Here is a 21,805-nt window from a genome sequence, read left to right on the forward strand (position 1 = left end):
AGGCGGGAGCTGACAGCCATGGGCTTCATGGGGCCTTTGAGCAAATTCCTGGTAGCACCTGCCTCAAACTCTGTCCCAGGCCTTATCTTTTCGTGACACATGCTGACATACTTATGGATGAAATGACACCATATCTGGGTTCAAAATAATCCAGGTTCCAGGAGGGGCGAAAGGTTTCCCTGAAACAATACTGGCTACGAGCTGATGATGGCTGGAGTGGGTGTTGAGGACACGGAAGTTCCCTGTACTATTTGTGCATGCTTGCCGTTTTCCATAACAAACAGTCCCTATGCCCAGAATCCGCCATTTCTCTGCGGCTGCAGTGACCTCGCAGGTCAGCCAGCCTGGGCCATGACCCTCCAGCCTATTCTCAACACGGCCACCAGAGGGAGCCTGTTACCACATGAGTCCTGGGCTCAATCCCTCCGGTCCAGAGGCCCCATCTCACTCAAAGTACCCGGGCCTCCGAGTCCAGGCTCCATCTCGCCCCTGTTACCTCTCAGGCTCCCCTCCAGCCACACTTCCGTTTCCCTAACTCTCCTTCGCACTCTTAGGGCCCTTTGTGCGGGTGGGTGGTGGTGGCGGTAGGGGTGGGGGGTGGAGAGAGATCTGATATGACCAGATCTCATCGACCCCTCATGACACTGCAATATTACATGGGACATAATTACACTTATTTTTTAAATCCTCACCGAGGATACTTTTTCCATTGATCTTTAGAGAGAGGAGGGGAGAGAGAGAGAAACATCAATGTGAGAGAGACACAACTGGTTGCCTCCCATCGGCGCCCCAACCAGAGGCAGGGATCAAACCCTAAACCCTTCGGTCTGCAAACCACTGAGCCAAACCAGCCAGGGCTACCTTTTTTTTTTTTTTAGCTTGTCATTATTTATCTCAGTGGTTCTCAACCTGTGGGTCACGACCCCTTTGGCGGTCGAACGACCCTTTCACAGGGGTCGCCTAAGGCCATCCTGCATATCAGATATTTACATGACGATTCATAACAGTAGCAACATTACCGTTATGACGTAGCAACGAAAATAATTTTATGGTTGGGACACAACATGAGGAACTGTATTTAAAGGGCCAGAAGGTTGAGGACCACTGATTTAGCTGAATTCAAATCCAACTGGGAGCCCTGTAGTATATCTGGCAACCTATCCCTAACAAATCATGAGCACCTACCAAGAGAACCTGTCATGTTAATGTCCCCAAGCGCCCACCACACAGAGCGGCCCCTTCCTAGCAAACAGTTGCAATAAAGCACCCTCTGGCTGTGGCAGCTCCTGCCCATCGGCGAGTGTTGGGGCCCACTTGCTTCCCTGGCGAGTGCACAACCTGCCCAACCAGGCATGGCCGCCCGCAGGGAGCCAGAGAAGCAGGTGCTTCCAGAACGAGGGGCTCAGCCAGCCCGTCCAGCTCCTTCTCTCCCCGCAGCGGGCAGGCCCTGGGAGGGAGTGACCATGCCAAGGCCTCGGCTGGCAGTCCCTCTGGGTGCCTTTGGATGTGTGCCCATCTGGGATGGGTCTGAATCCTTGCAGTGCCCCGTGGTGGTGGGTAGACAGGCTCCATGCCAGGCGCCAGCTGCCCCTGTGGCCTGAGGGTGCCCACTCAAACCATTCCAAGTAAACATTTGACCAGCCCAGCCCCAGCCCTCAGCCCACACCAACACTTGGCCCTTGTTCCTGGACAGGCCCCTCTGTCTCCCGTCCTTTGTGGCTGACATTTCGGCGAGGCCCTGAAGGGGCCGGGTGACCCGGTGCCCCATCCACATTCTCCAGACAGGCCCCGGGGAGGTGGTCCTGTGGCGGCGGGCACTCGGCGGGGGAGTCCCAGCAGACGGGCCGTCGCCAGGCTGGGCCAGTCACCCCCTGAACACCCCCCGTGGGCCCCGAGGCTGCGGAGCCCACGGTCTGAGCCGGGAGCCTGGTGCTGCCAGCTGACTCGGCCGCTTTGTTCCAGGCCTGGAGTGGTCTGAGGCTGGTTGAGGACTGTGGCTCCTTCTTTGCTGAGAAGCCGCAGATAACGCTGGCGACAGGGCCTGATAAAGCGTCTGTCGGAGCCTCCCTCCCAGACAAGCCCCGCTGTTCTCACCAGCCCCAAGGGCCCGGCAGCCCACGCCTGTCCCCAGAGGTCAGCGCCTCCCCGGGATCTCAGCCCTTCTCTTCCAGAGGCGGGGACCAGGCTGGCAGCCCCCTCTCCTCGGGCCTCCGGGCCCAAGAGAAGAACACACTCATACTCTGATTTATTTCCAGGAAGAGACCGTCAAGGAATGTGCCTCTCCCAGTGGAATGCCAGAACTGTGGCTCCTGGGGAGCTGGGGGGCAGGGCCGGGTGGCTAGAATCTCTTCCTAGAGTCCCGCAAATGGCATCCTGAGCCACCCCTTTTGTGTCACAAGAGCCCACATGATGCCAGGCTTTAGGTGGGCACAGAGGACACAGGGACAAATAAGACACAGCCCATGACCCTGGGAACTTCCAGGAAGAGGGCGCTAGGGATCTAGCTGCCCTGACCTAGCCCAGACACGCCCCCCCCCCCCCCCCCCATTAGAGAGCCTGGCGGGAGGGAGTCGGAGGTGTACAGGGAGCACAGAGCCAACTGGGGGCCCAAAGGGCCGCAGAGCTGAGACATGAGGTCCATGAGCAGAGTCTCCAGTGTGAGGGGGGAGGCATAGGCCCTGACCTAGGGAAGGTCCTGTCTGCTGGATGGGGCGGCGGGGGGGGCGCGGGGGGGGGGATGGGGGGTGTCGGAAGTCACCTTTGCCAAGGCCCAGAGAATGGGCGTCATTTCTGAAGTCAGGCCTCGCAGCGTCCTGAGCGGGGTTCAGGTGAGCAGGTGTGGGCTGCGGGCTCCGCCAAGAGAGACTCCGCCTCCGCTGACCACCACGGTCCTGCTCCCAGAGACGCAGGGGGACGCTGGGCTCCCAGGTTAACTGCAGGGAGCGTGTGAGGTCCAGGTTTGGGGCTGCCTTCCCTGTGCTGACCAGGCTGAATAAGGCCCTTACACATGGCAGACTGGAGGAGGCAGGGGGTGTGGGGGTGCTGGAGGCCCCAGGCCTAGACCGAGTCCCAGCCTGGAGTGGTTCCAGCTCTGCTTCTCCTTGCTTGGGGCCCAGGGCAGGCCTCTGGCCCTCCCCGAGGCCTGGGCTAGAGGCTCTCTAGGGCCTCCGGGGAGAGAAGCCACAGGGAGAGCCCCCCGGCCCAGGGCCCGTGTGCCTGGAGGGAGAGGCCTGGCTCCTCCCCTCCCTGCGAGGAGGAATGCTCTCCTGGCTCCGCGTGGAGTGCTGTGGGGACCCAGGTCTCCGGTCCTGTGGGCCCAGGACCCTTTCCCAGTGCGGGGACTGCACACATTTTCACAGGCAGGCCTCTCGCTCATAACAGGGGAGCCTGCGTTCCCAGGTGCCCAGGCTTCAAAAGAGTCCTCCTGCCCTCCAGCCAGCTCCCTCTGAAACCTGTGCAACCACAGGCTCAGCGCAATGGTACACACACACACACACACACACACACACACACACACATGCATACACACATACACATACATTCATGCATACACACACATGCACACACATACACACATACACACATGCATACACACGTATACACACGCATACACACATGCATACACACATGCACACACATACATGCATACACATACATACATGTATACACACACACACATACACACACACACACACACACACACACACACACACACACCCCGGAATCACCCCTGCCTGCCCTGCTGTCTGTATCTCCACCAGAGCAGCTCTTGCTCATTCACTCATTCTTCTCTCAAAGATCTACTATTCCTGTGCCAGACTCCAGGGGCCCAGTGGTGAATCAAAGAGGCGCAGCCCCTACCCTCGGGAAGCGTACAGTCCTGTGGGAAAAGGCAGACCAATCAACAGGTAACTACAAGTCAGTGATGTGGGGGGTGAGGAAGCAGAACAGGCAAGGAGAGAGGATTGGGGCAGGGCAAGGTTAGCCAGGGCAGGTTACATGGAAACTGACACCTGAGGAGGTAAAAAGGGAGAAACAGAGTCTGTACTGGTCCCGGGTGGGCCCCATTCATCTCTGGAGTCTCCCTCAGGCCACGCCCATGGCACATCCAGCACGGCCAGGCGGATTCAAACCAAGATCAGGCAGGTTGCAAACAGGGGTTGCCTGTGATATTTCTATGGGAAGCAAGGCAAGGAGTGGCACCAAGGGCAGGTGGATCCTAGATTGTGACCCTGGGATAGAAGGAGCTGAGACCATGGGACTCACCCTGGACAGTACACGAGAGAGGAGCCCAGCCCTCCGTGCCGAGTTAATAATAAAAGTGCCCCCGTTACTGTCATGGATGTCCTCCGCCCTCAGAGCTGGAGGGCACACTCTCCCGTCTTTGCTCAGGAGGGGCCTTGCCCCATGGGCAGGAGGGGAGAGCGTGGCCAAGCCCAGGCCTGCCGCCTCCAACCCTGCCCTCTGCATGGTCTGGCCGGATGCTGCTGCAGACTTCCTGTGTGGCTTCTGGGAAGCCACGCCCCTCTCTGGGCTTGGGACAGTGACTTCGGGACAGGGTGGGAAGGTGGAACCGGTACGTTGTCCCCAGCGAGTGATCCTGGGAGCAGTTCACATGTGGGCTCATGGGAGGCGAGGGGTGGGGCTCTGCCAGGCCATGGCGGAGGGGATTTGGGATCCTCACGCAGAGAGAGGGGGTTGCTGTCAATGCCATCAAGTAGGCCCCAGGCTAGGAAAGCTGAGCACTTCCCACTCCAGAGTTTTCTCCACACACCAGGCCTGGGATCTGAGCACAAGTAAGTTGCCATATTTAATGATAAAAACAAGAATTTTCTCAACACAAAGCAACAGGAAAAATACCCCCCCCCCCAAAATAAAAAGACCCAGTCCCATTTCATTCCTCAATTCCAACAGCACAGCATCGTCTGACCCAAGCTAACGTTTGGTCCATGGAGGGACAGGCTAGGCAGGGGCCTGGGCGCTGGGCGCTGGTCCCTCAGAGCGGCACCAGGGAAGCAGGGAATGTTCCCAAGGGCCTCTTCCGAGACAGACACAACTCCAATCTGTCTCATTTACCCTTCACCAGCTATGTAGGCAGTATACCTCTCCCCTTTTTACCTTTTATTGAAATACTAGAGGCCTGTTGCACGAAAAGATTCGTGCAATAGGCCTTCCCTTCCCCTGGCTGCAAGGACTGGTTTTCCTCAGGCACCCAGGACCCAGGACCCAGGCCTTCGCTCTGGCCGGAGCCGCCATCAAAGCCCTCGCTGCTCTGGCCGGAGCCGCCTTCAGTCTTCGCTCCGCCACTTCGCGCCTACATATGCAAATTAACCACCATCTTTGTTGGCGGTTAATTTGCATATCTCACTGATTAGCCAATGGGAGGCGTAGTGAAGGTATGGTTAATTACCATGTTTGTCTATTATTAGATAGGATAACATACATAGCACAATGCACACGACTCTCAAATTGTTCATGGAATTCAAGTCCAACGAACTTTTACACGCACATAAACCTGTGCGACACTGACCAGATCATGATATAAAACACCGCGTGCCAGAAAGTTCCCTCCAGTCCCCGGCCAGTCAGCACCCCACAGGGGTGACCACTATCACCACTGATTAGCTTTACCTGAACTTCGTGTTAATGGGATAATGTATACTAGTGTCTCTGTAGATGGCATTGTTATGTATGCCCCACCGCATGCATCACCAGACCTCATGTAGCCGTTCTTCCGCTGAAGGACTCAGTTGAGTCCATGTTAGGGCCACGTTGACCAACCCCCAGGGATGCCTGGCCCGTGCCTTTGCACACGTGCATGGTTTCCCTCGCTTACGTCCCTAGGAGTGCGCCTGCGGGGTCAGAGGGTGGGCAGCTCAGCTTCTAATGCTACATGGGCAGTAGGTGTGCTTAGCCCTGTTTTGCAGGTAGCCCAGTGATGGCAAACCTATGACATGCGTGTCAGAGGTGACATGCGAACTCATTTTTTTGGTTGATTTTTCTTTGTTAAATGGCATTTAAATATAGAAAATAAATATCAAAAATATGTCTTTGTTTTACTATGGTTGCAAATATCAAAAAATTTCTATATGTGACACGGCACCAGAGTTAAGTTAGGGTTTTTCAAAATGCCGACACGCCGAGCTCAAAAGGTTCGCCACCACTGAATAGGAGGTGGAGGTGGAGAGAGTTTAAGCGGTTCATCCAAACTCACGCAGTTCCTAAGGAGTGGAGCCTGGTCTGGAATCCAGAGATTTCTGACTCCAAATTCTTTTCAGGGGAGGTCAGCTTCCTTGCTGCTCTTTCTAATCCTGCCCTTTAGAGGGAGCAAGAGGGGAGGGAAGCCAATAGGGGTGATCACTTCCTCAGGATGCCCGGGCTGCCTCAGGAGGGCACAGCTCCACCCAGGGCAGACACAGAACAAGCGGGCCTACTTGGAGCCATCAAGGGCACTCACAGTCCGGCCCCTCTGCTCTCCATCTCACGTCCTCTCTCCCTCCCCCGCTCACTCCAGCCACATGGTCTTCCCTGCCGTCCGCTGAAAACGCCAACCATGTTCCTAGGAGCCTCATGCCCTTTCTTCCTTTAGCTCCCTCCTTCAGAACTTCTGCACCCGCCCTCCGCGGTGGCCTCTGAGCACCCCCATCACACGCCGCCCCCTCACCTTTCACCTTCATCTGACCTAATACTTTGTGTCTACTTGTTTATTGCCTGTCCCTGGTCTTAAAGGTGAGCTCCAGAGGGCCAGGCCTCATCATCTTGTTTGCTGTTCCACCTTCAATGTGTGGAGCAGGGCCTGGCACTGATAGGCTCTCCAGAAATACTTGTCGAATGAAGAATGAATGAATAAATGAATGAATGAATGAATGAATGAATGAATGAAAGCAGCTCCTTGTTGCAAGTGGTGGCAAAAGTTACAGGCCAAGAGGGGCTTTTGGTGCCAGATCTGGCTGCTATGTTCAAGGTCTGAGATAAAGCTCCTGCCAGGGCATTGGTGTAGAGACCTGGGGAGAGTGAAGGGGTACCCAGCCTGGCCACGGTGGCCTCCAGGCACTGCTGCAGCTCAGCCATCACAGCTGGCTCTCCATGGACCGATGTGCATCCGGGTACCTGCTGGGCTGGCCCTTCAGGATGAGAGAAACAGGATTCCTGGGTTAAGAAGGGGAAGCCAATAGCCACAGATTTCCCCAAATGACCTTACCCTGGAGGGGCCCAGGGAGAGTCCCACCTCTCCTCTGCCCCTGAATAGAATGCACGCTCCTCTCCACGGCCGCTTGCTGGTCTGGGAATCCTTTGCGAATTCATGTTACTCCTCTGGCCTCGGTTCCTTCCTTCTGTAAAAGAGGTGGGATTTGGCCCGAAGTACAGTGAAGACACAGCCTTAGAGCAAAGGTCTGCCGGCACAAACGATCAAACCCCAGGATGGCCGTGTGTTCGCTGGAAAAGTTCTGCCCTCTCTGGGCCTCCGGTTCCCCATGTGTCAAATGAGGGAGAACTAGCTCCAGAGACTGAACCCCTCCCTCGGTCTGATTGACGTGACCTCCGTCCACTCCCAAGGAAGGGCAGGTTTGGCCAGGGCGGCAGGGAGAGACAGCCGGGATGGGAAGGGGGTCAGGACATGAACTGTGAGCGTAACCGATGTCACGGCTTTGCCCTGACCTGGACCAGCTGAGCTTTCTTCTCGGAGCCCACTGAACGCCTGGCTGAGACTTGGACACTGCGGGCGGGTGGGGGGCGTGGGGGGGATTGCGTGCTACTGCTTCTCTCTACATAGACAGGGCTCTGAGTCCCAGCGGGGGGCCAACACCAGGCCACAACCGGGAAGCATCGCCCAGAGTCTGTCAAGCTGCTCCGACTTCTGCTACTTGTCTCCCCGTCACCACCAAGGCGGGGAAAGGGTACATCCACTTTTCCTTCCAAGTCAGAGAGAGACCCGATTTTCAGCTGAAGAAAACCAGGGTCTTCCTCGGGGCCCCGCAGGCCCTTCCTCTGAGCGCATACGCACACCACGCGGGGCTTGCCGCACTCCCCTGTCGCCTCACGCGAACCTCTGAGGAACACACCGCTGCGCTCCTCGTTTGACAGAGGGGAGAAGCACCACTCCGAGAGGTCACCCCGCTAATGAGCGGCAGGGCCAGGATTTAAACCCGGCCTGGCTCCAGGTCTACTCTTCACGCGTCCCTCCTGCAGGTTGGTGGAGAGAGGGGAGCCGGGACCCTGAGAGATGAAGTCTGCCAGCAGGGGGCAGGCAGGAGTGGGGGCCAGGGCCTTGCACCTGCCATTTGCTTTTTCCAAAAGGCCTCCCCTAGACAGCTACTGCCTTGCTCACTGCCCTTCACTCGGGCCTTGGCTCCAAGGGCACTTTTCCTGAAGACCTTCCTTCCTGGACCACTGAGTCTACAATAGCACCCCCCCCCCCCCCACCCCACAGGCCTCCCCTCACCCTGTGTTTTTCTCCCTGGCACCTAGCACCATCGGAGGCATTGCCTTGTCTGGGGTGTGTATTTATTTGTGTACTGCTGGTCTCCCCTGAGAGTGGCAGGTTTTATCTGTCTCACTCATCGCTATAACCCAAGGCCTCACACAGTGCCTGGCGCGTAGGTGTGCAACCCGGATGTGTAGACAGAAGGCCTGGGTGACGGAGCGCCTGTTTCCCTAGCAAGTGAGAGGAAACGGAGCACCCATTATATGCTGAGCATGGAGGCCCAGGCACATGTCATCGCATCCAGAGCTGCGGTTAACCCATTTCGCGGATGGGAGAACTGAGGCTCCCTCCAGCCTCCAAAGCCTATGGATGGTGAGTGGAGCTTAATCCCTCCTTTGGGGCTGAGGCAACTCAACCCCCGGCGGTCTGGCTCCGAGCCCAGGGCCCAGAAAGGGGGGCGGGTGCCAAAGGTCCCCAGAGCCCTCGCAGCTCACGCTCTGTCTTGGGGCCGCACCCGGGCCTGGCCGGCTCCAAACGCCTCCCGCCCCACCCTGCGCCTGGCGCCGCCCCGCCCGCGGTTCCACCCCCACCCTCCCTTCCCCTCCCCACCCTCCCCACCCTCCCCTTCCCTCCCCGAGCGCAGCGCCCAGCCAAGGCTGCCCCGCGGGGGGCCGGGTGGTAATGACCAGCGAGCCGGCCAGGGCCACTCGCGACCCCCAGACCCAGGGCGCCGCAGGCCCGGGTCCGCGGGAACCGGCCGTCGCCCCCGCCCGGCCCGCGCCCGCTCTGTACTTAGCTGATGACGGGTTCGCGGCCCTAATGGCGGGGCGGGCGGCGGGCAAAGCCGGCCCAGCCGGTCCCGTGCTCGGCTCTCAGGCGGCCGCCGGGCCTGTGTCATCCACCAGGAATTTCTCTTTTCCCCTCCGCGGGGCTGGAAGAAAAAACAATAATTAGGTCACTGGGCAGGCGGCAGAGAGGGTGTGGGACGGCCCGGTGGCGCCCTGGTGGGCAGGGAAGGGGTCTGGGAGGCTGATGGGGAAGGAGAGGCCCCCCAGTGCTCCCCGTCCCCCGCCCTCCCCGCGGTGCCAGCCACAGGAACAATGGCACCGCTGACCCTGTCTGCCACGCGCTCTCGTCCATTCATCCCAGCACTTATTGGGCCACATTCTGCGCTAGGCGCCTGGGCCTGCGCATCCAACAAAGAGAAGGAAGGACTTGGTAGAAAAGCCCTACAGGCAGCCATGCAGTTAATATGCAGCAGGAAACCCACTTCAGGGGGCGGAGGAGCTTCAGGGGACCCTGCTGCCCAGAGGGCTGGGGGCGGTAGCTAGGGGAGGCTTCCCCCAGGAATGGCACCTGTGCTGAGGCCTGAAAGCCAGTGAGGATGGGCCAGGGAATGGGGGTTGGCCAGGCACCTGGAGGGGAGGCAGGAAGTGCACGGGGATGGAAGGAGCAGCCTGGGCAAGGCTTGCCGGTAAGAGGACAGACAGCACGGAATACCTACAAGAACTGAGTGCGGAGAGGAGCAGCACATGAACGTTTAATCTGACTGTGACTCCACTGATTAAAGACATGTTTTTGATCCCAGGAGGCCCCTAAACACAAGCCAGCTACTCTATCTGGTGCTCCACTGGAGACGTAGCCTCCTGTTTCCACACGGGCTCACTGAGAGGGTCCAGGTCTGGAGACTGTACCTCGGGCAGCTTAGGGACTTTCAAGGGCCACTGGACTTAGCACCTTCCTCACCTTTCACTCTGACCTTAGGCCGCTCCCTGGGAAAGATGGGAAACTGGAGCCACTCTATCTGGCCATGTTGCTCAAAGTATGAGCTCTAAGACTAGGGAGGTGAGCAGGATTGGAACAAACAGGATCTTACGACCTGGCCGGTGTGGCTCAGTGGTTGAGCATTGACCTACACACTGTTGGCTTCTGGTCAGGGCACATGCCCAGGTTGTGGGTTGTGGGCGCAATCTCCAGTAGGGGGTGTGCAGGAGGCAGCCGGTCAATGATTCTCTCTCATTATTGATGTTTCTATCTCTCTCTCTCCCTCCCTCTCTCGGAAATCAACAAAAATGTATTTTTAAAAAATAAAATAAAAAAGGATCTTATGGGTCCTGGTAGGGAGTTCAGACTTTATTTTCAGGGAAGGAGGGAGTAATGGTTTAGAGCTCCCATTATGTGCCAGCACAGGGCTAAGTGTTTTACGTACATCTCTCTAAGCTTGGCGCCAGTCTAGTGAGAACGTTTCACAGTCCCATTTTACAGAAGAGGAAAGGGCCAGGGAGGTTATCTGCCCCAGGTCACCTGTCAGTAAGGGGCAGAACCAGACTGAACCCTGCTAGGCCCTGTTTGGGGAACTGTAGTGAGAAAGAGGGAGGCCCTGTCCCTGCCTCAAGGAGCCTGTTGTCTGCTGGGGACGAGCGTGTCATGCATTGGTAAGAGTTTACTTCGCTCTCCTCTGACGACCCAGGGAGATCGCTCAGGACTGGGACAGTGACCACACTCCACGAGGCTGTCCAGGCATCCAGGCCCCTTCCAGCTGCTGCTCTGCCATCTTTATATGTCCAAGTTGGCTCTCCTCCACATCCACCTTCTGGGCAGAGGAAAGGAAGGGGAGGGAGCATATTAATTCTCCTTAGGAAGCACCACTTCTACATCGTTGTTGATATCTGTATCTGCAGCGATACCTGTACCCGAATCCACATCCACAGATGAGTCTATGCCTATATCAATAGATCCACCAACCAACCAGTAGTTCAAGCATCAGCTTTAAGGCTAGAAGCTTCAGTGCCAAAAAAGTGAAATACAATGATCGATGGAACCAGATCCTAGTGGTGAGGTCTGGAAACAAAACATTACAGCAGAGACCATCATGTCACTTCCTACACAGAACACTCAATTCTCCTGGACAAAATAATGCACTTTCAGAATGGTTATGATAAAAAAGAAATTAAATTTTTTTTCAAAAGCGTTTCCTTATAAAATTGAGGTGTGTCATTTATATTTGTGGGTTTTATGGGTCAGCAAATATGGGAGCTGCTGGGCAAATAGTTGCAAAGATGAACAAGACAGGGCACTGCCCTTATGGTTCTTTCAACCACACCCCACTCCCTCAAAGGAGGCCGTGCCTATGCAGGCACTTGGGGACACTGCAGGCTGCCATCCGTCCATGCTTTGGGGACCATCAGGAGAGCGACTTGGGAGACGGTCTAGAGCACTGATCCTCAAAGTGTGGGCCTCCCCCAGCCACATCAGCACCACCTGGAAATATCAGGAATGCCCATTCCCAGGCCCTCCCAGGCCTACAGAATCAGAAACTCGGAGGGCGCGGCCCAGCTACCTGGGTTTTCACAAGCCCTCTGGATGGTTCTGACACAAGCTGCCGTTTAAGAAGTCCTGGCCTAGAGCCCTGCACGCTGGGCTGAGGGTCGGAAAACCCTGGTCCTAACCCTGACTTGTCAATGCCAGGCTCTGGGACCTTGGGCAAGTCAGGCCCCCTCTCTGGGCCTCTGAGTTGTTAGGTGGAAACTGGTGAGGTTGCCCTGGGAGAAGGAGATGCGCCTCCCGGGCTCAGACAGCTAGGAGCGGGGTCCTAGGCCTTGAAACAGGAAATTGCGCTTTCTTGGGAGGGAGAGGCACTCACTCCAAAGGATTCTGATGACAGGAATGTGGAAAGTGGGATCACATCAGAGTCCCTTGAGTGTCCCGACCTGGGATGAGGTCCGAGCAGTCCTGCCCTTTCATGGCCTCTCTGTAGTCCGAGAAGGATGAGGGCTCTCAGTGCACATTTAGACTAGCCGCACAGCTGAATCTGGGCCTGGTGAGAGCTCTGTGAAGTTGTTTCTGTCACCCATCTTTCTGCCTGGGCCCAAGCCCCAAAAATCTGTTAGGCCCAGGTCCCAGCTAGACGTGGAGACTGCTTACCCTTCAACTCAACTGGGGATGCATCTGTGTCCATGCTCACTCGCATGCTTGTTGGCAGGATTCAGTGCCTCCTGGGTGCTGGACCACAGACCTCAGTGGAAAGGTGCAGCAGCCTCCCAGAATCCTCAGCACTTCACTAGCCTTCCTGGCCTCTCTGGCTGCTGGCCAGAGGCCTCCCTCAGCTCCCTGCCACATGGCCTCTCCACCAAACAGCTCACAACATGGCAGCCTGGCTTCACGCAGAGAGAGCAGAAGGGTCCCCACGATGAAGTCCACGGTTTTTTGTAACCTGATTTCAGAAATGGCATTCCATCATTTGTGCTGTATTCCATCTGTTAACAGCGGTCGTTAAGTCTGGCCCGTTCTGAAGGAGACGGGGTTACACAGGGGCGTTAATACCAGGAGGTAGGGATAATGAGGGTCATCTTAGAGGCTCCCCACCACACCTGCAAAGCCTAGTTCCAAGCAAAGAGTTCTAAATGGGGGGAGATCCTGAGAGAGGCCAGAAAAACGTGCCGCTTTATGGGGGAGCTCCCAAGACAGGGTCCCCAGTGCCTGCCCACCCTGATATTTATCTTTACTGCAGGGCCTGTCTGATGATGGGGGTTATTTGCAGCAGCAGGAGCTGCATTCCAGGGCTAAGTACTTAACATTCCAGAGGAGCTCTCAGCTAATTATTGCCTTGCCCAGCCCAGGCCTGGACCACCCAGCTCCCCTGAGTTCCCTGGCTTGGCCAGAGGACTCTCCTGGCTTTGTTCCTGGGTCATATTGAAAGGCCCAGGTCACACTGCACGGAGTCAGTGGCAACACAGGGGCTGGAGCCCAGGTCCGTTTACCCACCGCTGTGGGCAACGGGCAGATGTAGCAGCAGCCTTGGGGCTGAGCCTCCTGGGGACGAGGGAACTGAGGCAGACCTCAAGCAAAGGACTACTTCTCTGAGCCTCTGTTTCCTCACCTGCAAAAAGGTGAGCTTTCCCCATGTCCCATAACATGTGACAATGACTCTCCTTGAACGAACTTCACACAGACTCCTCTGAGCCCAGCTTTTGATTAGGCCTAGTCCTTGGCCCTGGTCTTGAGCCCAGTGTTAACAAGAACCCTATGTCTGTGTAGTGAGAATCCCCCCACCTTGGTGTCTGCTCACCCTGGCCTGCCTTCAGCAGGAATCCTGTGGAGTTGGTTTAGTTAGAATCCCACCCTTGATGCCACCTCTTAGTAAGTTTCCACCCGCTGACCCCCTCATGCTGGTCGTTGGCTGTAAGTCGCCACTGTCTTTGCTGAATCCAGAGTCTAATCTCTACCCCTGCTGTGGTCATCTGGACGTCTCTTGCAGTAGTCCCGCATAACGTCTTCTTTGCTCGCTGTTTTAACAAGGGGCAGGGTAATTTTTTCTTTAACACATGTGTCCTGTTATATGTGTCCCAGTCCCTCCCGTGTAAAGGCGCATTCCCACTACTGCTTGGGTGGCGAAAGGGGAGTACAGGCCTGGAGCGGGCAGCCCTGGGTCCCAACACCAGGAACGTAGGCAGCAGGAGGCCTTGGGCCTGGGAAAGGCCAGTGGGGACAGAATTCTCTGGACACCCTTCCCACCTTCTCCTATGGGCCTGCTCAGCTCTGAGGTCTTTAGGGCAAGGACTGAGAGCTAAAGGAGCAAGATGGCGTGAGAGAGGCAGGAACGGTGTGAGCCTTGAAAGCTCAGTGGGACTCAGCATGTGAAAATGGAGTCAGGGCATTTCCAGGGCAGGCACAAGCGTGGCAGAGGCATAGAAGTGTGTGGCATGCGCTGCGTAGGACCCAGGGGATGGAACCGCACATACACGGAGATGCCTGTGGTGCTGAGGATTCTGGGAAGGCTGCGGCACCCCTTCACTGCCAGGGGCTCTTCGTCAGGGTCCTCCAGCTAGAACCAGAGGCAGGCGGCTTAGGCGTCTCCTCCACCCAGGAGCAATGCTCACCTGATTCTCCCCTCTTTCCTCAGCACCCAACTCCTGGGATTCCCTCAACCTCCCTCAAGGAGTAGGACACTACTATAAATATAAATCATGTAATTTATTAAATAGGTTCACCTACAAATGGCAAAATCTCTCCCTCCCTCCCTCCCCATGTCCCTACCACCCGGTCCCCCACCCCTAAGGCAACCCGTGCTGGTGCAGGTATACATGCTTTTCTTCTGACACAAATAGCTTACTGTGCATTCACAGTAGGGCACCTTGCTTCTTTCACTTATTGGTACATCTGGTATTATCCCATAACAACCCATGGCAGTCTTTTGACACCTGAATAGTATTCTATTATATGAACATGCCAACATGTATTTAACTAGTTTCTAAAATGGCGGCAGATTCATACCGGCACCTCAGCTTTTGTTAATAAACATGTGTGGAGTGTCTACTACATCTCAGGCGCTCAGGACACCCTAGAGATACAGGGGAAGTTGTGACCTGTCTGTGTGAATTGGAGCTTCCGGGCCCATGCAAGCAACAGAATGACGAGTGCGTTGCAGGGTGGACTGAGAGCAGAGGTCCTTCCAGGAAAGGCTGCTTCCTCCCGGGGAAGAGAGCGAGGTCTTTGAGCACCGGTGAGGGCTTTCTTTGAAGGATAAGTTGACTCCGTGACAGGAAAGGGAAGGACAGCATTCTAGGCCAAGGGAACTGCATGAGCCAATTGGAGGAGGGAGACGGCCGTGTGTGTTGTGTAATGAAGGTTTCCAGGGCATGTTGTCGGAGGTGGGGTGAGGCTGTTTGGAGCATGAGTCTGGGGAAGACTTGACTTTCAGGGAGATGGTTGTGGCTGATTCCTGCTGTTCTCCCAGAGCCTTCCCGGTGGCCACCTCCTCTGGGAAAGGAGGGTCAGGGGAAGGACTGGGAGGAAAGGGGGTCCCTCTAGGGAGGAGGCAGGGCAGAGGCAGCTCTAGGCCGGAGGGAGTAATGGCCCTGTGCTAGGCATTTAATTTATTACATTTACTTTATCTCTGAACTATTGGGGCTTTAGTTGCAAACATCATGGTATGTCACTCTGTGTATTTCAGCAGTTCTCTCTTAAGAATTAGGACATTTTCCTACACAATCCCTCTATACAGTGATGGCCCTCAGCAACTTTAACATGGCCATGCTATTATCTCATGTACTGACTATATGCAAATGTGCCCGAAGGTCTCAATAACGGCCTTGATAGCTTCCCCATCCTGCCCGGGATCCAGTCAAGGATCACCCTTTGCATCTTCTTTAATCTAGAATAGTTCTCCACACTTCTTTCCCTATTGCTTTCATGCCATTTACATTTTTATTTATTTTTTAATATATTTTTATTGATTCAGAGAGGAAGGAAGAGGGAGAGAGAGATAGAAACATCAATGATGAGAGAGAATCATTGATCGGCTGCCTCCTGCACGCCCCTCATTGATCGGATGTCACTGACATTTTTAAAGTCCAGGCCAGACTCTTCGACCAATGTCACTCTGCTTGATTTGTTGCCTCATGGCTGAATTCAGGTTTAATGTTTTCAGCAGGAGCCTTCATGTTGTGTGCTTCTCAGGTGGGTTTTCGCTGCTATCAGTGACATTAATGCATTTTCCATTATAATGCATTACATTTTCAATGTTCTCCTCCACTTCATTTTGCAGATGGACAGTCAGGCCCTCTGCTATTTTCCCTGGGACCCCATGGCTGCCCATGGCTCAGCCCATGTTGGGTCTTCTCTCTCCATCTGACCCTCCAACAACAATCGCCCACCCATGGGGGGTGGGGGCCAAGTTATCCCAGGTCTCAGCTTTATCCTTCATGGTTATTCAGCAGGAGAACCCAACCAAGGGCTCCAACATGAGTGTTAGGGAGAACAGAGGAGAGAAGGTCACAGTCACATGGGCCCTAACAGCCTCTTGGAAGGGGTGGCTTAGCGTCTGGGGGAGACCCATTTGTGCCCTAAGCTGCCCAGACCCATGACCCACAGGCAGGCCTCAAAGCTGTGGCAGGACGTGGGGGCTCAGCAGGCCCTGGCTGGGCTCCCCAAGGAGGCCACCTCCAGCCCAGTACTAAAACCACAGAGCCCGACCAGCTTGCTTCTTCTCAGATGTGCAAACCTATTTCATAGGACAGCCAGATAAGCCGGACGCATCATGGGCTCTGCACGAGGCCCAACAGAACCCCCAGGCCAGCGACTTCCAATACAACCACAAGAGCAAAGTGCGCAAGTGCACAAGAAGGCTGCCACTCTGGCCTCCTGAATCCCCAGCCCAGCCTCAGTTTCCTGTCAGCTCTGTGACTGAATGCAGATGCTGTCCTCCCTGGGTCTCAGCGTTCTCATCTGTCAAATGGAAATAAAAACAGTACCCACCGCACAGAGTCAGCATAAGGAATAAATGAAATGATGCAGGTGGAGCTGCTGACTCAAGCAACAGTCGCTCCAAACTAGATCTCACTGGGCTTTTCTGTAGAGGAGGTGCGACTAGGTCAGTTACAGCAGAAACTCAACTAAACTAGCTATCCCAAATAAAAGGAAACGGTGGAGGGGGGCAGGGGAGCCAGGAAGCTACTGAAAGGAGCCTGGTATCTCCTGGAATCCCAGGCCAGGACCTGGTCCGGCTCAGAAAAGGGTGCCATCAAGGCTGGCAGTCCTGTGGGTGCCCAGCTGGGCTCCCTCCTTCTCTTCCCTCTCCTCCGTCCACAAATCAGCTCCTGGGTTGGCATGGCTGGCAGATGGGAAGACCGCCAGCCTTAGTTGAAGCCTTTTGATCCCAAGTTCAAATTCTCTGCAGAAGATTGCTGACTGGCTCAGCTTGGGCCAAGGGCTCACCACCCGGGGAGAATACATGTGGTAAATCTTAGTGGAAGGAAGCCTGCGGCTGGCGATGGTGAAGAGCAGTTCCCACAAAGGTGATGCTGGGCAAAGAAAACGATAGGGCTCTCTGCCATGCCTTGGTTCTGCCCACCCCATCACACCTCAGACACCCACCCCACCCACCTTCCGTCACAGAAGGAAAGCAGACGGGCGCTTCTCTCCTCCAGGCCGGCTGATTTTGTCAGTTTGTAGAAAAGCACTCTCCCTCCCCCTCACACACCCAGAGCAGACATTTGTTGTTGGGAAACCAAATCCCAGTTTGCAATACTGCTTCTTCGAATGGGTACAGTGTGTAAAAACTCTTCATTTGACTCGGGCGGGCACACCCGCACCCAGAGGCTGCTGCCCCCTTAGCCCCTCCCCGCATGGGCTGCCTGCGTGGTCCCCGGGCGTGTGAGCAGTCGGTTCTACGTGGGTGAGTATTCGCTCTAGAACCTGGGCTTTTAGCCATGCAGGTCGCCTCAGCCCCAGTCTCCAGGCTCATGGAGGGCTGGCCTGGTCTTAGGAGCCAGGCTGCTGGCTAGAGTCTGCGTTCAGAGCTCTGACCGAAGGGCTGGGCCTACTGGAGCCAGAGGATGTGAGAGGCTGGGCGGTGAGGGGAGGGGTTCCCAAATGGTGGAGGGCAGCTGGGCCTCGTAGGCCAGGCAACACTGCCTTGTTGAAAGCCCAGGCCTGTGAGGCTTCTGAAGGGACGTCACCGTTGGGAGGCCTTTCTTTTAGCGTCTCCACAGTCCCGAGCGTGCGTGCACAGCACCTGAGCTGGCAAAGGCCTTTCCGTCCACCATCCAGAACCCTCGCTGTGCCCTTGGAGAAGCAGACTACACTGTACGGATGGGAAAGCGGGCACTGCACTTCGCCCAGCACATCCCAAGCAGAACTGGAGCAGGGACTCTCCTGCTTTTTGCTTCCACACCCAGCGTGGGAGCTCCGTGTGGGGCCTGTGCTTCCCGCTGCCCACTCCAACACCCATCCTCTGTGGGTCCCTGTCCTCCCCACCACCACTGACAACACGGTCCCGGCCCGCCATAACCAGCTTATCTGTACGATGTGACCTGTTACATGCATGTGGGCCCTCCTCCCTGAAGCACCAGGTCCTGCCAGGCCTCAGGCCCCCAGGACTGACAGGACAGCTCTTCTCCAGGGCCCCCTCAGAGCCCCGTCTCCTGACGTTTGCTCACAGCATTCCCCGGGCCTGGGGGGCCCTCTCAGACCCCTGCCCCAGCTGTCCAGACCTAGGTCAGAAGCCTGGTGAGAGCTCTGGCTCTGTCCTCTGTGGGCCCTCCACCAGCAGCCCCACCTGCTCAGCAACCACCAGCTCCTTGAGGATTCATCCAGCATCTCCATTCCTCCCAGGAGTGCCTCGAGAAGGAGGGAGCCTCCAGAACAACAGGAGAGCTGGGAATGGGGCATGTCTGCCTGGCGAGAGGCTAGACTAAAGGTAAGTCCACAGAAGTAGCCACGATGACCCTCAGGAGAGCAGAGTGAAGGTCCCTGAAGGCTGGGTGGGGACAGAACTGGCCACTTCAAATGCCTCAACTGCACAGGCTGCCCCTTCTACTGGGAACACCTTTCCCATCCCCTGTCTTTAGTGGGCCAGCTGGGCCAGCTATGACTTTCAGTGTCTGTTCCTCACGTCCTCCCAATTCTCTGCTAGCTGCTCACATGGCCAGCCAGAATAATACGTGTATTTCTCCTTTGCCATGGATGAAGTCTTGACAGTGGCTTTTAGTACTGTGTGCAACTTGCAGGAGTTCGCTTAAAGGCATAGGGTTGCTGGAACTCCGGCGACTTCCTTGAACCATGAAGAAGTGTGGGATGGGGGCCATGCTTCAGGATATCTCGGAGCAACAAGATGGAAGGAACCTGGATGCCTGTCACTGTGGAGCAGCCTGTGAGCCCTGAGCCTCCACCACCAGGTTTCTGCTTGAGTCAGAAATAAGCTTCGCCCTAACCCGTTTGGCTCAGTGGCTAGAGCGTGGGACTGCGGACTGAAGGGTCCCAGGTTCGATTCCAGTCCAGGGCATGTACCTTGGTTGCAGGCACATCCCCAATGGGGAGTGTGCAGGAGGCAGCTGATTGATGTTTCTCTCATCGATGTTTCTAACTCTCTATCCCTCTCCCTTCCTCTCTGTAAAAAAAAAAAAAAAAAAAAAAAAAATCAATAAAATATATTTAAAAAAAAAAAAAAAAGAAAGAAAGAAGCTTCATCTTGTTTAAGCCACTATTATTTTTGAGTTTATGTTTTTGGTTTTGTGAGAATGGTGGTTGCTGCTTTTACTCAGAGTCGAATGTAAGCCGAACTGAAAAAGCCAGCACCCTCCTTGTCAGTCTTAAAACTCCATTCAACGGTCTCTTCTCTCAGGAAGCCTTCCTAATTTCCAGGCAAAATACACCGTTCCCAGACTTAACCATTCTTATTTTATTTTTGACCAGACTTATTCTTATTTTGATCCCTCTAAATTATACCTTACCTATTTAGATGTCAGCTATACCTCTAGTTTGTGAGACTATGAACTCCTTCAGGTCAAGAATACTGAAATATCCAGCTTGGAACCCCTGGGACATAGTAATAATAGTGGTAGAGGAAGAGGAGGAGGATTAGAACAAGAGATAATATTTATTGAGAGCCTATAATGAGTCAGGCACTATCTTAAGAGTTTGTATATATTAACTCACTTAATCCTTACAGGAACTCTATGGGATGGGCACAGCATTTTTACAAATTAGGACATTGATGCACAGAGAGGTTAAGTAAGTTGCCCAAGGTCACACAGCCAGAAGTTGGCAGAGCTGAAACTTAAATCTCAGGAGTCTGACTATAAAATACATAGGCAGCAAGCTCCTTGACATTGGTCTTAACAATGATTTTGTGGATTTGACTCCAATGACAGTGGAAACAAAAGCAAAAATAAACAAATGGGATCACATCAAACTAAAAAGCTTCTGCATAGCAAAGAAAACCATTAACAAAACAAAAAGGCACCCTGGCTGGGTGGCTCAGTTGATTAAAGCATCATCCCATACACCATAAGATTGTGGGTTCAGCCCTAACCGGTTTGCCTCAGTGGATAGAGCGTCGGCCTGCGGACTCAAGGGTCCCAGGTTTGATTCCGGCCAAGGGCATGTACCTTGGTTGCGGGCACATCCCCAGTAGGGAGTGTGCAGGAGGCAGCTGATCGATGTTTCTAACTCTCTATCCCTCTTCCTTCCTCTCTGTAAAAAATCAATAAAATACATTTTTTTAAAAATTAAGATTGTGGGTTCAATTCCTTGTCAAGGCACACATGGGAGGCAATCTCTCTCTCTCTCTCTCTCTCTCTCTCTCTCTCTCTCTCTCTTTCTCAACAATAAACATTTTTATCCTTGGGTGAGTAAAAAATAACTAACTGCGTAAAAGGCAACCCACTGAATGAGAAAAGATATTTTCAAATTCTGTATCTAATAAGGAGTTAATACCCAAACTACATAAAGAATGCATGCAACTTGACAACAACAACAAAAACATTACTGGATTAAGAAATTGGCAGAGAATCTGAACAGACATTTTTCTAAAGCAGACATACAGATGGGCAACAGGCACATGAAAAGATGCTCAACATCACTAAACATTGGGGAAATGCAAGTCAAAACCACCATGAGTTATTACCTCACACCTGTTAGAATGGCCATTTTAAAAAAACATGAAACAACAAGTGTTGAAGAGGATGTGGAGAAAGGGGAAACTTTGTTCCTGATTGGTGGAAATGTAAATTGGTATGTAATTATGGAAAATATTATGGAGGTTCCTCAGAAAATGAAGAACTGAACTACCATATGATCCAGTAATTCTACTTCTGGGTAAGAAGATGTAGCACACGTACGCAATGGAATACTACTCAGACATAAAAAAGATAAAATCTTGCCATTTGGGACAATGTGTACGAACCTTGAGGGCATTATGCTTAGTGGAATAAGTCAGATGGAGAAAGACAAATACCATATGATCTTACTCATGTGTGGAATCTAAAAACAAAACAAAACAAACTCACAGATGTAACCAACAGATTGGTGGTTACCAGAAATGGAGTGGTGTCGAGAGGGCAAAATAGTAAAGGGGGTCAATTGTATGGTGATGAATAGAAATTAGACTGTTGATGATAAGCACAATGTAGTAGATGTAGATGGGGATTATAATGTTGTAAACCTGAAACTTATACCCCATATAATAAAAGGCTAATATGCAAATTGTCCCCTTGGGAGTTCGGCCGGGAGACCAGGAGTTCAATCGCTCGCTATGACGTGCGCTGACCACCAGGGGGCAGCATGGAACAGAGTGGGCAGCCAGTGGCAGTGGTGGGGTGCTGAGGGAGCGAGGGAAAAAGAAGGCAGGGAGGACAGGAGGCGGGAAACCCAATTGGCCCTGATCGCCGGCCAGGCCTAGGGACCCTACCCATGCATGAATTTTGTGCACCGGGCCTCTAGTAACGTTATAAACCAGTGTTACCTCAGTTTACAAAAAGGTCATGTCAGCAACTTTCAAAGTGCCCACCCCAGACCATCACTTAAGCCCAAAGTGCATACTCATGAAGCTGGCTGACTAGCCATCCCCAGGGGTATCTCGGGGAGGGGGGTTGTTGGGGG

This window comes from Myotis nattereri, assembly GCF_964212035.1.
Source record: "Myotis nattereri genome assembly, chromosome: 1".
Classification (NCBI taxonomy): Eukaryota; Metazoa; Chordata; class Mammalia; order Chiroptera; family Vespertilionidae; genus Myotis; species Myotis nattereri.